The sequence below is a fragment of the Oncorhynchus tshawytscha genome, unplaced genomic scaffold (genome assembly GCF_018296145.1).
Source record: "Oncorhynchus tshawytscha isolate Ot180627B unplaced genomic scaffold, Otsh_v2.0 Un_contig_1712_pilon_pilon, whole genome shotgun sequence".
Classification (NCBI taxonomy): Eukaryota; Metazoa; Chordata; class Actinopteri; order Salmoniformes; family Salmonidae; genus Oncorhynchus; species Oncorhynchus tshawytscha.
Window position 1 is genome coordinate 92,745 of NW_024609028.1, and position 6,824 is coordinate 99,568.

The window sequence follows — 6,824 nt, forward strand, 5'->3', positions numbered from 1 at the left end:
GTTTCATGGAAACACAATAAATAAAACTGAGGTCACTGAAGCACTTTGAATTGTTGAAGTAGCTACAGCTTAACTACCACAACACGTACTATGGTACCACCACAGACATGTAAAATATGATCTATTGCTCTACGGATGGGTCCATGAAAGTCTACATGGCATGGAGAATCCTGTTTGTTTTACACATTCAATTTATATAGTATTTACAATGGGACTTTCCGTTCTTCTGTCCCATTCATGCCAAAAGAGGTCAACTACAAACTCTCTATGCTTGTATGGTGAGTGACTGGGCCCATTACAACAGTTTGACTACAGCTTGTATGGTGAGTGACTGGGCCCATTACAACAGTTTGACTACAGCTTGTATGGTGAGTGACTGGGCCCATTACAACAGTTTGACTACAGCTTGTATGGTGAGTGACTGGGCCCATTACAACAGTTTGACTACAGCTTGTATGGTGAGAGACTGGGCCCATTACAACAGTTTGACAACAGCTTGTATGCTGAGTGACTGGGCCCATTACAACAGTTTGACTACAGTTTTGTATGGTGAGAGACTGGGCCCATTACAACAGTTTGACTACAGCTTGTATGGTGAGTTTGTGACTGGGCCCATTACAACAGTTTGACTACAGCTTGTATGGTGAGTGACTGGGCCCCAACATTACAACAGTTTGACTACAGCTTGTATGGTGAGAGACTGGGCCCATTACAACAGTTTGACTACAGCTTGTATGGTGAGAGACTGGGCCCATTACAACAGTTTGACTACAGCTTGTATGGTGAGTGACTGGGCCCATTACAACAGTTTGACTACAGCTTGTATGTTGAGTGACTGGGCCCATTACAACAGTTTGACTACAGCTTGTATGGTGAGTGACTGGGCCCATTACAACAGTTTGACTACAGCTTGTATGGTGAGTGACTGGGCCCATTACAACAGTTTGACTACAGCTTGTATGGTGAGTGACTGGGCCCATTACAACAGTTTGACTACAGCTTGTATGGTGAGTGACTGGGCCCATTACAACAGCTTGACTACAGCTTGTATGGTGACTGGTGACTGGGCCCATTACAACAGTTTGACTACAGCTTGTATGGTGAGTGACTGGGCCCATTACAACAGTTTGACTACAGCTTGTATGTTGAGTGACTGGGCCCATTACAACAGTTTGACTACAGCTTGTATGGTGAGTGACTGGGCCCATTACAACAGTTTGACAACAGCTTGTATGGTGAGTGACTGGGCCCATTACAACAGTTTGACAACAGCTTGTATGGTGAGTGACTGGGCCCATTACAACAGTTTGACTACAGCTTGTATGGTGAGTGACTGGGCCCATTACAACAGTCCCCAGTACACCTGGTCGTGCTGCTGCTCCAGTTTCAACTGTTCTGCCTGCGGCAATGGAACCCTGACCTGTTCACCGGACGTGCTACCTTGTCCTGCTGTTTCGACTCTCTCTCTACCGCACCTGCTAACTCTGAATGAAAAGCCAACTGACATTTACTCCAGAGGTACCTGTTGCACTCTCTACAACCACTGTGATTATTATTATTTGACCCTGCTGGTCATCTATGTACGTTTGAACATCTTGGCCATGTACTGTTATAATCTCCACCCGGCACAGCCAGAAGAGGATTGGCCACCCCTCAGAGCCTGATTCCTCTATAGGTTTCTTCCTAGGTTCCTGCCTTCCTAGGGAGTTTTTCCTAGCCACCGTGTTTCTACATCTGCATTGCTTGCTGTTTGCGGTTTTAGGCTGGGTTTCTGTATAGCACTTTGTGACATCGGATGATGTAAAAGGGGCTTCATGAATACATTTGATTGATTGATTGATTGATTGACATGAAGGAGGCCTGTAGATATTTCAAAATGGCCTCCGTGATGTGATTACCAATCACCTCAGGTTTTGTATCCCCATTGTGATTGGTCCCTGAACTCACCGGAGGGAATTTTGAAATATATAAAAACCTCTCCTTCATTTTCTTCTGTAAAAACCAAAGAGAGTAAACCTTGATGAAGGTTAGGGCCGAAACCCGTAGGTTTTATGGTTGACAACAAAGAAACTATTTAATCAACTTCCAGTGTTCTCTGAGAGTTGCTGAATTTTCTCTTCACTCTCATAGGTGAGATGAAATTACACAACGTATCACCTTTGCACATAATGTGCGCCGCTTAAATAATGATACAATCGTACCGGACACAAAACAACTATATGATACTATTAATTTTTCTTGCTAGCAAAAGCAAAAAAAATATGATTTTATAATTCAATGTTTTATCATGACTATTTTTCTAGTCAGAGTTGGACAGATGTGTGCTAAACACTCTATTCCACCACTGGCAGCCTCATTCTAACTACACTTGTCAGAAAGAGATACTATGGCTATACTTCTGGCAGAAGCACAGAGACTGGTCTCCTCACGTCCCTGTAGTGAGAGAGTTATAAAACTGCTGTCCTTATCTGTGCAATGTTTGAAATAAAAGACATGTCCGGTTCAGGTTTTCCTTTCTGTTGGCCTCTTGTTCAAAATTCCTTTGGTAGTTCTTGATTGAGTTAACATAGTCAAAGCATATAGACCCCTTATTTGATTGTAAAATAAAATGCCTTTCACTGGGGACATAACACACATTCTGAAATTGTATTTTTGTCCCCCCCAGTTTTATCATTGGAATGTGATACAAAACGAGGCAACGATGTGCTTTAGGACCATGTGGATGCCTCCGAGTGGTCTGGTAGGCTGTTTGGAATGTTTATCCTACTGGGTTAATAAAATATATATATATTAAACGTTATACTAATAACGTTCATATGCAGTCACAGTTTAAGTGGCACCTTGAAAATGTCACTTCCTGTGCTTTGACTGCCCAAGTTGTGGAGGAAGATGGATGGAGTCTGGCTCTGAAAGTGAAGGTCCTAGAAACACACCTCCAGGCTACATAGCTGAGCAGCGTGGTGAAATCTCTCTGAAAGACGAGTGGACCTGCCTGTCTACGTGTGGGGACAAGACTGAGGTCGAAATGAGGTACCTGGAGATTCAGAGTTTCAGACGTGCAAGCTATCTAACCTAACACAGGAGTAGACTAGTCATTTAAAAACTCATTGTACATGGTTCACCTCTCAGAAACGTCAGGCATGTTCTGGCAGCACTCTAAATTACATGATGACCTTGACATTTTGTGTGAGTTTCCTTGGCTTACTGAACTAAATGACAGGCGAGGAAAATTGGCTGCGTTTGCAATTCCTGACTTGTTAACAACCGTGACTGTGTTGACCCTCCTGAGAGGAGAATGAGAGTCATTATGGCTGTCAGTTATGTGTCTTGTTTCCTGCACATTCCCTTTGGGATAAGACAACTATTCAATTCTATTCTATTCCCTTCTATTGTATTCTATTCCATTCTATTCTATCCTATTCTATTGTCTTCAATCCTATTATATCCTATTAAATTCTATCCAATTTAATTATATTCCATTATATTCTACTCCATTCTATTATTTTCCATTCTATTCTAGTCCATTCTATTCTTTTCCATTCTATTCTAGTCCATTCTATTCTTTTCCATTATATTCTACTCCATTCTGTTATGTTCTATTCTAGTAGCTCAAGCCAAGCCAAGGGTAGGATTGCCCTCTACTGACAAAGAAATGCCATCACTGATCTATTGGTCAGCAGATCTGACCACACCACACATATAGTACTGTAGCTAGCAGTGCAAGGCTGAACTACGCAACCTGCATACAAACTAAATATTGTACAATTAATAACATGGGCATATGATGTCCGTTGACATAACATGAACCATATTTAAATTTGCTTGAACCACATCAATAAATGCCACTCTTTAGGGATTGGGAAATCTCTCTTGAAAAGCAATTCAACTGGCCATACAGTGCATTCAGAAAGTATTCAGACCTCTTGACTTTTTCCACATTTTGTTAGGTTACAGCCTTATTCTAAAATTTATTAAATTATTTTCCCCCTCATCAATCTACACACCAGACCCCATAATGACAAAGTAAGACAGGTTTTAAGAAAGGTTTTCTAATTTATAAAAAATAAAAAACAGAAATACTACATCTACATAAGTATTCAGACCCTTTACTCGATTACAGCCTCAAGTCTTTGTTGAAGCACCTTTGGCATTGATTACAGCCTCGAGTCTTATTGGGTATGGCACTAGCTTGGCACACCTGTATTTTGGGAGTTTCTTTATTTTGGGAGTTTCTCCCATTCTTCTCTGCAGATCCTCTCAAGCTCTATCAGGTTGGATGGGGAGCGTTGCTGCACAGCAATTTTCAGGTCTCTCCAGAGATGTTTTATCGGGTTCAGGCTCTTGCTGGGCCACTCAAGGACATTCAGAGACTTGTCCTGAAGCCACTCCCGAGTTGTCTTGGCTGTGTGTTTAGGGTCGTTGTCCTGTTGGAAGGTGAACCTTTGCCCCAGTCTTAGGTCCTGAGCGCTCTGGAGCAGGTTTTCATCAAGGATCGCTCTGTACTTTACTCTGTTCATCTTTCCCTTGATCCTGACTAGTCTCCCAGTCCCTGCCGCTGAAAAACATCCCACAGCATGATGCTGCCACCACCATGCTTCACCGTAGGGAATGTGCCAGGTTTCCTCCAGACATGACGCTTGGCTTTTAGGCCAAAGAATTTAATCTTGGTTTCATCAGACCAGAGAATCTTGTTTCTCATGGTCTGAGAGTCCTTTAGATGCTTTTTGGCAAACTCCAAGTGGGCTGTCATAAGTGGGCTGCCACTCTATCATAAAGGCCTGACTGGTGGAGTGCTGCAGAGATGGTTGTCCTTCTGGAAGGTTCTCCAATCTTCACAGAGAAACTCTAGATCTCTGTCAGAGTGACCATAGGGTTCTTGGTCACCTCCCTGACCAAGGCCCTTCTCCCCCGATTGTTCAGTTCTGCTCTAGGCAGAGTCTTGGTGGTTCCAAGCTTCTTCCATTAAGAATGATGGAGGCCATTGTGTTCCACTGTGTTCTTAAATACTGCAGAAATGTTTTGGTACCCTTCCCCAGATCTGACACAATCCTGTCTTGGAACTCTACGGACAATTCCTTCCACCTCATGGCTTGGTTTTTTTAGCTGTGATATGCACTGTCAACTGTGGGACCTTATATAGACAGGTGTGTGTCTTCCAAATCATGTCCAATCAATTGAATTTACCACAGCTGGACTCCAATCAAGTTGTAGAAACATCTCAATGATGATCAATGGAAACAGGATGCACCTGAGTCTCATAGCAAAGGGTCTGAATACTTATGTTATGTTTTGAATTTTTATAAATTTGCTAAAATTTCTAAAAACCTGTGTTCACTTTGTTATTATGTTTTTTTATTTTATTTTATTTAACCTTATTTAACTAGGCAAGTCAGTTAAGAACAAATTCTTATTTTACAATGGAGGCCTGATTAATTTGTATTATTTCATCAATTTTAGGTTAAGGTTGTAACATAGCAAAATGTTGAAAAAATAAAAGGGTCTGAATACTTCCTGAAAGCACTGTATGTCTTCATTAGAGAATATTGGTTTCCACATGTAGGCTTTAACAGTTGATTTAGTGCTAGATGGACAGACTCACTACACACTGCACACTGTACACTCACTGTCTGTCAGCTAAGCAGCTTTTCCATTCTCTCTGGGTGGAATGCAGGGTTTAGGGGCATGTGTCATATGCCATCATGTCTCAACATGGGGACATGTATAAGCCAACTAAATGCTGATAATACCGTTTTCCTGCAGCCTTTGATTAGGTTTAGTCAAATGAGTCTTGGTGTACAGAAAGATTATTGAAGAACTTGCATATTGTGTAAATAATTGTTTGACTGTGCCCTATGTTAGTTTACATGATTTTGAAAGGTATGTGGATATCATGAAGTCAAAAAGGCGCCAAATGTCAGTGTGTTCAGTATGTATTTTAGATTGGACCTGTCAGTCACGGAGGTTTGGATGAAACTACCAAAACATTAGGACACTTAGGACCCAGGGGAAAATCCGTGGATAAATTTAGGTTTTGTCCATAGCGCCCGCGAACTAACGTTTTACTGTAGATTATACTGTCAATTCTGTGTCGGTACTCAAGGTTCCGTGCGCAGGCAGAGAACTCACCTTGGAACTGTGCAAAGGCTGCGTAGCGTACCTGCCATTAATTCCAACGACACTGTTCTAGGACCGAGACGGAGATGCCCAAATGTGCATGAATATTTTAGTTTTTTGCTTACCAAACAAAAGGATTTGTGGAAATATTTTGCACAAATAAGCGGAAAAGCATGCCTTGTGTTGACAGGTGGTCGTTGGGCCTGCATACCTGCGTACTTCTGCTGGTTGTCACACGGACAGAAACTCAAAGGACAGGTAAATATATCGGATACATTTTTGCAATTTCTTCGAAATGTACAGGCAAAATTTAAGCCTTTTGAGACTTTAAATGCATGTGACTTAAATATCTTTAATACTATTGCATCTGTAGTTGGTATTACAACATAAAATAACAGCCTACTATGTTACATTTTGTGAATAAAAACATTTTACATCTGCTTTATAGGAGATTATAGATTTTATTTGAACCCTACTGAAATTAGTTTATTACAGCTACTCTTGATGGCATACCCATTGTAGACCACATAAGGAAAACATTTCGGTTTCTATGACACCTATGCTGTGGACTGTTCTGGGCATAATCAGGTATAGTGATATTTGATCCATCACTCAAGGGAGGAATGAAATGTGGTGGTTGTGCTAATGGTAATGTATGTCTAGGCTTGTCCGGAACTATGAACAGCTCAAATCGCAAAGACACGCCAATA